The sequence below is a fragment of the Solanum pennellii genome, chromosome 6, assembly GCF_001406875.1.
Source record: "Solanum pennellii chromosome 6, SPENNV200".
NCBI classification, from domain to species: domain Eukaryota; kingdom Viridiplantae; phylum Streptophyta; class Magnoliopsida; order Solanales; family Solanaceae; genus Solanum; species Solanum pennellii.
In genome coordinates this window covers 2,024,925-2,037,203 of record NC_028642.1, presented here as the reverse complement: position 1 = coordinate 2,037,203, position 12,279 = coordinate 2,024,925, and the positions used below count along the sequence as shown (strand labels likewise).

The 12,279-nt window shown below is 24.2% G+C and overlaps 2 long non-coding RNA genes across 2 annotated transcripts; both read right to left on the bottom strand.

The window, feature by feature from the left end:
* Positions 1-387: 387 nt before the first annotated feature.
* Positions 388-1,201, bottom strand: LOC114077514. The gene is made up of 2 exons (XR_003578755.1): positions 1,016-1,201; positions 388-651 (listed from the first exon to the last, which is right to left on the bottom strand). It is a non-coding gene; the product is annotated as an uncharacterized LOC114077514 (long non-coding RNA).
* A 2,600-nt stretch (positions 1,202-3,801) lies between these two features.
* LOC107021646 lies at positions 3,802-5,315 on the bottom strand. The gene is made up of 2 exons (XR_001457056.2): positions 5,158-5,315; positions 3,802-4,413 (listed from the first exon to the last, which is right to left on the bottom strand). It is a non-coding gene; the product is annotated as an uncharacterized LOC107021646 (long non-coding RNA).
* Positions 5,316-12,279: the final 6,964 nt, after the last annotated feature.

Genomic DNA, 12,279 nt, shown 5'->3' with positions numbered 1-12,279 from the left:
CCACCCACCCACCCAAAAAAAAAAAATCTACACATATGAAGAAAAAAGTTACAATTTAAATCATAAAGAAAAAATGAAAATGATAAAGAATCTTGAGACTTTGAAAGAACCTGATTTTTTAGGTTTAAATTAATTTTTTGAGTTTCATCATTTATCAAATCAAATTTATTTTATTTACTTAGCCCATTTTGATGTCCATTTTGATGTGCTTAATTATTCGATTCAGAATGTGTATTTAATCCCTCCACACCCACCCCACCAACTATAATTAAAGAAATTCGATTTTTTTTTTATCCATGAAAATTTATAATATTGATAATAGTTTGATCAAATGACCAAACAAAGACAACAAAATCAAGAAATATAAATTCTTGTATTTTTTAACAATACATGGGAAATACTTCTCAGAAAATATTATTTTAATAAAGAAACTTAAACATAAAACTAAATTATCCAATAAAAAAAAAACTTATGGACATTTTGGTCCTCCTCTTTTTGTTTTCCAATTATTATAGCAATCACAACACTCTTTACCCCCACTTGTTCCTGGTGGAACACATTGACACCATTCACAACATTTGTTGCAAAAAAATAAACAAGGTTTTTTGTGAGATGTAGCTGAACATCTTTGATTGCATGCATCTCCACATTCTGAAAAACACACAAAAAAAAAATTAAAAAAATATATAATCATTTATCGAATCGCTTTAAATTAAAAATAGTCAGAAAATGTATAATATATGTATAATCCATGTATAATGTTTTGAAATCCTTTGTCAATGCAACTATTGGTTCGTGATTCATGTTAGAAGTAAAGAAAAATTTATCTAATAGTCTTAACGTTAGGATGCATCACATACGTATAATATATGTATAACAAGTGATGTTGTTTTAAAAAGATTTATCAATGCAACTACGCATCAAATTACAATATTAATTCGTAATCCGAGATTCATATTTATCGAACAGTTTCAACGTTTTCGTTTTGAACTAATTAAAAAAAAGGGATACTCACTATCTACAGGCACAGGACAAGTTGATGGACCAGTAGGGGGCTTGTCAACATTGATTATTTGTGCATTAGACATTAAAGCTATAATAAGTAAACCCAAAAAAATGTGAAAAAACTTCATAATGTATATATTTTTTTTAATTCTTGAAAAACTAATGTTAGTTTTCAATTTTAATATTTTGTTTTGTGAGAAAATGATTTGTGATGAATTCTTCAATGTGTGCATTATTTATAGGGAAGATTAATTATGTTATAACCATAATATTAAATTTTTTATTCATTGTAGATATTGCTATTATTATAACATTTACTTAACATTTATCTAATTATGAAGTGCTTATAAAGATATAATTAATAGTCCAACCGTCCATTTTAGTTTTCACACCTCATTTAAAAAATCATAAATAAAAAGTGTTTTTTTTTACTAATTTAGTCTTTATTCTTTTTGTGTAAGCAATATTGTTTACTCTCAAAATAATTATTATATTACTTTTTTAATATAAAAATTCAATTATTTGAATAACGCATAGGGAGATGAGTGATGACTCCTATTATTTATTATAATTGATAACAAGTTATTTCGAATATGATAATCAAATAACATATAAAAAATTGAATTTATCACTATTTTTTTATCCGTCATTTATTTTTACCCCAACTCACACCAAACGCCCCCTAATAAATAATGAGACTAAATTAAGAATTAATTTAAATAATGTATATCTTGATTTTAAAAATTGTACAAATAAAGTTGACATTTTTTATAGCGTAATAAACAAGTACAAATAGATGAAGGAAATAATAAATCAACGTTAATTTTATATATTGATAAGTTTTTAAGACGATACCGCTAATAATATTAAAACTAATAGTGGACCAAATTTAGTTAAAAGTCGCATTTATAAAATAATTAAATTAAAGACTCGTATCTAGATAATCCCATTTTGAAATTTACATTAAATGCCTCACATTATAGGTGAAGTCTATTATTCTACGTTGTGAATTTATGATTTTTAATTAGACAAAGAAGTTTAAATATGTTATTTCTTTTGTCTCAATTTATCTGACATTTTTTAGATTTTGAGATTTATATAAATTTATTTAATGTTTATATATTTTTTAAATATTTTGAATTGTCAATTATTATGATTTATATTACTTTTTGTGTTATAAATTTTATTTCAAAAATTTAAATAAATTCGTGATCAAATTTAAATTATTTATATCAAAAAAGAAATGGGTAAATAAATTAAAAGGAGTACTAAACTTTACGAAATAGATTAATGTCATTTGTTCATAGTTAATATTAAATATGTCATCATCATTATAAATTTAGGCCATATATGCCCTTATGCACTAACAAACTCACAAAAATATAATTAGCCTCTAATTATGGTTGTTAATATTCTATTTGTTACTATTATATGTCGTTTTATTAAAAATAAATGTTGTTCAATATTTGTCATTTCATAAAATAAATAGATAAATAATATTATTATTTTTATTTTATTCGTGAGAATCATTATATTAGCCTTAAAAGTATGAATTTAACCAACATAGAATAAATAATTAATTTATCTTCATTGATCAATATAATTAATTTATATTTATTTATTAAAATATTAACTACACAAACTTACTAAATAAAGATATAATGATAAATTTATTTAATTTCTTAAAAATCGTACAATATAAAATAGTTACATAAATAAGAACGAAGGGTTTTCCATACATGTCACATGGTATAATTTAAACCCTCATATAATTTTACACCACTTTTATTTTGTTTCAATTTTATCCATACGATGCTTTTCTTAAATATAATTCACTTTCACACTTTTTATATACGGATTATCCTTACTAAACTCCACTTTATAAAATATATAAATTTCATTTAATTTTAAGTTAGATTTTAAATAGAAAAACAAGGCCAAATATGGCTCATATTTGAAGAGTCCGGAGCCTAAAGGGTATAAAATATTAACAAAAATGTCAAAACGGTATATAAAATTTTATATTAACTAAAACAGCAAATCGCTGAAATAACAGCGATTTCCTCCATCGAAAAAAATAAAATCGATGTTACTGCAGCGATTTTGCAAATTGTGATTTTTTTATAAAAAAAAATTCAATAGGTAGCGATTTTCTTTTTAAATTTTTTTTTGTTTTTATAAAAATGGAAATCGCTGCCTAGGCAGAGATTTTCCAAAAATAAATTATTTTTTTTAAAAAAAATAAAAATCGCTGCCTAGAAAGAGATTTTCTAAAACAAAAATTTTTTTTAAAGAAAATCACTGCCTAGATAGCGATTTGAATTTTTTTTTTAAAAAAAAACACATTTTGCAAAATCGCTGCAGTAGCAGCGATTTTGCTTTTTCCGGTGGAGGAAATCGTTGTTGTTCCAGCGATTTTGTCGTTTTAGTTAATATAAAATTTTATATACTTTTAGAATTTTTGTTAATATTTTATACCATTTAGACTCCAAACTCTATGGCACGTTTAACCCGTTGAAGGGCTTGACTCTTGTGGGATGGGATGTGCTCAATATACTTTTTCTCTTAAAATTTACTTGTCACTATTTGACTTGTCACATCGATTACAAAAATAAATAATGATGTAAATATTTTACTAAACTATTTCCTATTTAATGATGTCTTAAAAAATAAATATTTAATACTAAATACATGGAAAAAAATTATGATCTTTTATTAATATTAATATTAAAAGAAAAAAATTAAAATTAAAATATTTTAAAAAATAAATGATCAAGTAAAATGGAACAACGAGAGTTCATAAGAATTTATAATATGGATAATAGTTAGATTATGTGAACCTAACAGAAAACTTAATCAAGAAATATTAATTCTTGATTTTAACAACACAAAAAGAAAAAACTTCACAATGACAGATAGCGTACAAGTACCGCGAGGGAAAAGGTAAAAAGAACCCTCATTTTTTTCCCTCGTACGGTCTTGGCTCTAATAAAGAGAAAGATATCTCTTCCTACGCTACGATAGGAAAAAATACACTTCCTCGAGAAGAACAAATAAAAGAAAAATACACATAAAACGTATATAATGAAGACAGAAAATTACAATGTGGAGAATCGAACAATCACCAACAAAGTGAAAATACAAGTAACCAGTCAACCAATACAACCAACTGACCTACTAAGATTCTCCGACACACTATTTTTTCACGATTAATATATAAATATCATGGACACTTTGGTCCTCCTATTTGTGTCTTCCAATTGTTGTAGCAAGAACAACATCCTTTATTTTGCCCAACATAACCTGGTGGAACACATTGGCACCATCCACAACAATGGTTGCAATAAAACAAACATCTTTTTTTGTGACCTTTGTGTGAACATCTCTTAATACATGCCTGTCCACATTCTGAAGAAAACAAAAAATTAAAAATTAAAAATTAAAAATAATCGACCATATATGTATAATATGTGTATAATCTATGTATATTATTGCTCTAATTAAATATAACACATCGAACCAAGTTATATCATTGACCCCATTGATTCAAATCATTCATTTTTTTAATATATATTTAAAATCTCTTAAATTCTCACTTACTATATGTATTTATAAATATAGAATAATTTTAATTATAAAATTTTTCTATACTATATAAATTGAGATGAAAAAAAAAAGAAGAAAAGTAGATCCATCCATAATTGTTGAAAATAATGCATACAAACATCAATTTGAGGATAGTAAGTAAATCAATTTAACCATTTAGAACCTTGCAATTCCAGATCGATACAATTTATAAAACCCCCAATTTAAAACCGTTTTAAATAATAGTAACATAATCGTACTACAAGAAAACTGTGAATTACTTCGGAAGATTAGTACGAAAATCGGCATGAAATTTATTTTCTTACAAATTTCATACTTATTCTCAAAAATATTCTCATGTATTTCACGCTTTTCTAATAGTGGATCGATACAACCATAACAGATTCAAGTATAATCTCGTAAAATATGCTAAGAGAGAATAGAGCGTAAACAAATCATATCTCTAGCTTAAAATAAATAAGTTATTTTCGATAAATTCTCATAGCAATGTAGGAAAAAAAGAATAAAATTTACAAATAATACGATAATCGAATCAGAGATACTTACTACTTCTAGGGACAGGACAAGTTGTTGAACCAATGAGAGGTTTAGCACTTATCACAGAAACAGTGATAAGCAAAACCAAAAAAATGAGAATAATTTTCATATTGTAACAACTTTTTCTTTTTTTTGTGAAGATGGAAGAAGAAAATATCCAAAATTATCAAAACTCAAATGGGCTTTTAAAGATATAAAAAAGGGTGTGTTTTTTTGTATTGAACTTTTCACATTCTGTCTAGATCTCAGGGGAATCATTTAATGTTTAATTTAATCACCGTCGTTGGATTTGATTGATGGACGGATAAGATTAATTTAACATGGGACTTTTCGTATAATGTCTGACCTCACATGGGCGTTCGCTTTATTCATCTTATTTAATGTGGTACTTTTTTAGTTAATTTTTTGATTTGATATATTTAATAATAAAATAATTAATGTGATAAATTAATTATTACATTCTTATTAATTGATAGATTTTTTTAAAAATAAATTTATTTATTAAAAAGTATCTAGCTTTTAATTATTTTTAAAAAAAGTTATTAACTCTGTAAATAAATTGAAAGTATAATAGATAAAAAAATAGTGTTTTACCTTGGTTTGTTAAAGATTATAACTAAAAAAGGATAGAGTAGATATTTTAATTAGGTACTGAGTTTAAGAAAAATGCAGGACTCCTTAAAAATATTTGTTCATAATTATGAATTTTATGAACTTTTTGTGTACTTTTTTTTTATGACAAGGAAAATCCGCAGTTGATATCCTTTGGGTGCGCACAGGGTAAAACCACACTCCTATGCAATAGCTCGTAAACCACATAGGAGAGGTAACCTGTACTAGACAAGCCTGATGCAACGAGCTCGACCCAGAAGGCAAGGGGTTTCGAACTTGGGACCTCCAACATGAAAGTCCCAAGCTCAAACCACTCGGCCTTCCCGAAAGGTAATAAATTGTCCACTTTTAACAAAAATATTATTTGTTCCTAATTATTTGTCAACTTTTAAATGATTCACATAATCAATGACGCAATGAATTTATTATTTTAACTTTATTAATTATGAAGTAATGAAAAGTTCTATATTTTTTAAAATAATTAGTTATTTAATTGAGAGTATAATAAATAAAAGAAAATATTTTCTTAATTTATCGAAATCACCAAGAGTTAGAAACAATTATAAAAGGTAAAGTAAATAAATAATTAGAGATAGAGGACATATATTTACAAAAATATCTTTTATAAATATGACAGTGAATATATGAAAAAGATTTGAGAGACAATTATATTCTTGATTAAGCTAATACATATATTAAAATTATTCCCACGTTACTAACATTTTATTATATTTTTCGTGTATTAATTATACATATCATAAACCAAATAAAGTAGGTAACTAATAATAATGTAAGTTATACGTAGATTGAGAAGGTAAATCAAATAAGATACTAGTAATAAATAAAATTCATAAATGCATTATATTTTTTTTAATGCATTTTATCAAGCCATTCGTTGTTAATTGCATTTTTCACTTTATTTTTATTTTTTAATATGTGAAAGAGTCTTTCAAAATTGTATTTTCTACATTTATAAGATAAAAATAAGATAATAAGGTATATATATTATTTATCCTCGATAAAATTTTAAAAAAATTTATCCTCTCTACATTATTTTTAATTGTTATGTTATATTTTATTCGAAAGTTAAATTAATTAATTTTTTAAATTAAATTATAATACTTTAATGTTTTAAAATAATTTTTATATATTTAAAAGCTATGTAAATATCTAAAATTATTTTTTTTTAAATCATAACAATATGATTAAATAATTTTAAAATATTAAAAATTTCATATACTTTTGACTTTCAATTATTCTTTTTTTACAACAATTAAAAAAAACGGAGGAAGTACGGTACTTGTTATTGACTAGATCTCACATGGGAGTCATTCAATGCTCAATCAACCAGAGCCGTAGGATAAATCTAATGTACGGCTAGGATTTAATATGAAATTAAATAAAGAAATGTATGACTAATCATTGCTACTTTGGACTTTTTTCATATTTTGTTTAGATCTAACAAAGCTGTTAACTTGCTTAAAGATTTGTTAAATTAATCTTGTTAATAATATCTTAAATTCGATAATTATTATTTTACGTAGTTATTTAATAATAAGGATAATATAATTAAAAAAATAGAATCCCTCCCATTTATTTAGTTAGTTTATTTTGATTTACTATCAAATTTAAATAATTTTTAAAAAATATTATGATCTTAAATTAAAAAATTAATTAAATAAATTAAAAATTTATTAAATTTTACAATATGTCAGTTAAAAGGCTAGAATTAGAAAATTGCTAAACGGAAAATAGAGTGAATAAATTGTCAAAATAAAAAGAAAAAGTAAATAAAAACAAATTAAAAATAAAACAGTAATAATTTCTTTTAGATTGTTAATATAAATAAATATAATAAAACATTTATTCTTAATTATATAGAATGGATAAAATAAAAGGGAAGTCTATGTGATGATTGATACTTAGACTTTCATATCGTGTCTAGATCTTAGTGGAGTGTTTTAATGCTTAATTTAATCACAGCCGTTCGATTAGATTAAAGGACGGTTAGGATTAGAGTTTTAATAAATTTAAAGAAATGTATTTTCTACGCCGTATATTGATTACTGTAGTTATCTATGTAACATATTGGTCGACAAAATAGAAAATAGAGTTTTAACAAATATAAGAAATGTACTTTTTATGTTGTATATTGGTTGATATTATAGTTTATTTACGTGATATATTGGTTGACAACATAGAAAATACATGTATAACTTATAGTCGTTGCAGCTTTTGTCCTTCGGGTGATCACCTAATAAATTTTTTTTTTTTTGACGACAGGGGAAAAACCTGCAGTCGCTATCCTTTTGGGTGTGCACAGGGTAAAACCTCGCTCCTATGCAATAGCTCGCAAATTACATAGGAGTGGTAACCCGCACTAGGCAAGTCTGATGCGACGAGTTTGACCCAGAAGGCAACCCCTTGCTTTTGCTGGCAAGGGATTTCGAACTTGAGACCTCCAATATGGAAGTCCCAAGCTCACGATGTGAAATGTAAATCTCATTAGGTAAGTTTTATGCAACGAGTTCGACTCAGAAGAAAAGATATTGAAAAAGGATCGATCCTAGAGAAATTTCGAAAGACAGTAAAACTAGTTATTTCAATTTACTTTTCGATTTATAAAATTAGGAGAATTTTATTATAATGTGCTTTTACTGTTTATTAATAAATAATTAAAAATAATAATTTCAAATATCACTTCTATTAATAAAATTAATTTAACAAAGTACACCCTCTAATTAAATTAATATATGTTCGGTTAATATTAATTAAGTAATATAAAAGATAATCACGGATTAATTATCAAATTTCTAAATATATATTTTACAGGTCTATTTTTTAATATTATATTTATAATAGGATAAATACGTCAAAAATAAAAATATATGTAATGATTTGATGTTTGGACTTTCATATCGTGTCTACACTTCACATGGGAAGTCTTTTAATGCTTAATTTAATCTCAGCCATAGGATTTACATTTATCAACGGCTATATTAATTTATAATAAAAAAATATATGTATATATTATTTGATGCTGTTAATATTGTGAACCGTTGGATGAAGTAAATGAATGGCTAGGATGGAGTGTGTTTCTTTTGTGAGTGAGAAGGTGGTGGGGTTGTGTTTGTTTGACATGGATTGATGACGTGGAGTAAATTGATTGGTGGTGAGGGTATTACAAATAATTGATGAGTTTTGGATATTTGAGCCAGGGTATGGGCATTTTAGTCCAAAAAGAAAAAAGAATTAATTTGCATTTTATGTATTTCTTTGATGACAAGGTAAATCTGTCGTAAAATCTTCGTTTATATGTAATAACTTGTGAACCATATAAAAGATGTAATCTATATTAGGCAAGTCTGGTGTAACGAGCTCGATTCAGAAAGTAGAGGTGTACAAAATCGAACCAAACGACAAATCGAGTCAAATTGAAAAAAATCTGACTAATGATTTTGTTTGATTTGGTTTGGTATTAAAAAAAGAACCTGACTATATTTGAATTTGTTTGGTTTCAACTAAAAAAACAACCTGAGACCAAATCAACACGACATTATACATATATTTTTAAAATTTTATTTTATACATAAAAATATTTACTTTGCTATCATTTTAAAATATTTCTTATACTATTTAATAATTTTTATCTTTTAATATACTATTTCGAGTTTAGAACTTAGAATTTGAAATGGTCAAATAAAGGTTATAATTAAAATCAAAATCAAATTAATATTAATGCAAAAATAACATCAATTCAACACTAAGAATGACAATAATATTGATTATTTGTTCTTTAGTTTTACATTAATTTAAACAATTAAAATACATAATATAATTTTTAATATTTAGTAATGTAACTAATACTTATTAAATTATTTTAGCATGATTTAATACTTTAAAATTATGATTATTATCATTATGATTTTACAATATTTATTTTATATGATTATTTCATTATTGAATATTTTTGTGTCATCAATACTCATCTCATATTTAGAGTTATTTTTTTTTTAAGGAATGCGTTTTGGTTGAAGTAAAGAAATATTTGGAGCACAAGTTAATTATATGTTTTTGTATGCAAACTTCACCAAAAAAATCCAAAAATCTCGAAAAATTTAAAGTTTATTAGTTTGATTTGATTCATAAATTTAAAAATTCGACACAATTATTTGATTTGGTATTTGAAAAATCCAAACCAACCAGTGGTTGAAAAATTCAAATTTTAGTAGTTTGATTTTGATTTATAAATTTAAAATTTTTACGCAAATGATTTGATTTGATATTTGAAAAACCTGAATCAACCCGATGATATACACTCCTACCAAAAGTAAACACTGAAAAAACATTTTAAATTTAAAACTTTCAATATTGAAAATCTCAAACCTAAATTACTAGGCCATTCTGAAGGATTTCAATTTATGTACCTTCAAAGTACGTATTATTTATATTAATAGTGTGTCATTACATGTTGATTTATTATATATATTAATAGAGTGTCATTACATGTTTGATTTGTTTTATAATAAAAAAGTGAAACGAATATCAATGATATGCACATGATACATATCATATAACCGAAAGTATATTATAAAAAAATAATCATTCATATCTTCCAAGAGAAACAGTTAATTCTTTGTGATAAAGTAACATAGTTATCACATTTATAATATCAAGCTATAGCCAGTAAGTTAAGTAATTATTATAAGGTACACATCTGAACAGATATATTAACACTCAATTATATGCTTAATTTTTTTTCTTCTTAATATTCACTCGATCTTTAATTATTTATTTATTTTTATTTTTAATTATTTTTAATAAATTAAGAAAAACAACTTCATATTAAATTTTTAATTTATTTATGTCATAATTAATAAAAATAAAATAATAAATTTATTATATCAATTAATATTTTCTTTATAGATGTACTTGTCAATTTAAAACTGAACAAATAATAAAAAAAAAGTACTACTTATTCCTCTATTAGATATCATAAGAAAGAACTGATTAATGGTTTTAAAACACAGTTCTCTGTGATGTTCATATGATAAATATTAGGGATAATGCACAACTATTTTCTCAATTTATGTGTAAAATTTCATAGACACGCTTATACTATACTAAGGTCATATTACCTTTCTAAACTTATTTTATTAATAATTTTTTAGCCCTTTTTGACCTACGTGGCCCTATTTTGTGGGCTCAACGCTGGTTGATTTTTTCTTTCAAATTAATGTCACGTAGGTCGAAAAGGATTAGAAAATTACTTATAAAATAAGTCCAGAAGTAATAGGACCTTAGTATTGTATAAGTGTGTCTATGAAATTTCGGATATAGATCGAGAGAATACTTATGCATTTTCCCTAAATATTATATTGATATGGTATCAGACAAAAAAGAAAGTCAAAAAAATTACTCCCTGATATTTTATGAGGATTTATTTTCATTAGTTGATATATATATTGTATTTTTTATCCATAAAAATAAAAGGAAAATACAAAAATAGAACATAGAAAAAATGGAAGAAAATAAACATAAATTTAAGATTAAGAGAAAAATAAAATAAAATAAATTAAAGTCAACTAAATACAAGAAATTAAATGCCGCAATTCAAGGCCCATTTAATGCGACGAAAGTTGAGATGGGCAAAACAGACGCCGCAATTTGTGTGAATTTTTATATTTTCGATTCACGATTATTTGTTTTTGTCAATGTACTACTAATAATTATTACTTTTTCCTCCTTATTTTATATGATACTTTGCTTATTTTGAGATATAAATAAATTTATTTTTGATAATAATTTTTTTATAAATCATTTTAACATTTGAAATTATTAATTATTACGACTTATAATAATTACAAATATATAAAGTTCATTCCAAAAACTTACAAATATATAAAGTTCATTTCAAAAATTTTTGAAGATTCCATAAGCAGATGTCCGATCAAAATTAAACTATGAAAAATGAAAAGTGTCACATAAAATGAGACAGATGAAGTATTTTTTGTTGAGAGCTCGAACATAAGTGAGGAGACTTCTATTAGACAAATTACAGAAATATACACATTTTTTTTTATTATTTCCTATTATTTTTAAGAATCTCCAAAATCCCTTTTTTCTTTAATGTTTGAGTTGCATATTAATATATTCGATCCAATATTTTGAAACTACTGAAATTATCCGTCTTTAATGCGACTTTAACAAAAAATAATAAATTTACATACATTTTTTATATATACATACAAAATTATTATAGACCCGTAGTTTCTTAAATTAGTTAAATATTGTGTAATATTTATATTTGTTAATGATAAATTAAAATAATATATAATACATAAATAGCCTCCTAAACTAGTTCATTCAATATTACTACAATTCAATATTACTACAATTTGTTTTTTTTTTATATATATTATATATGTATAGAATATTATAACATTCGATTCGCTATATACTCGATAAAAAAGATTGTTTCTTTTTGGTTTATGAAAATTTGTAACATTGGATAATGGA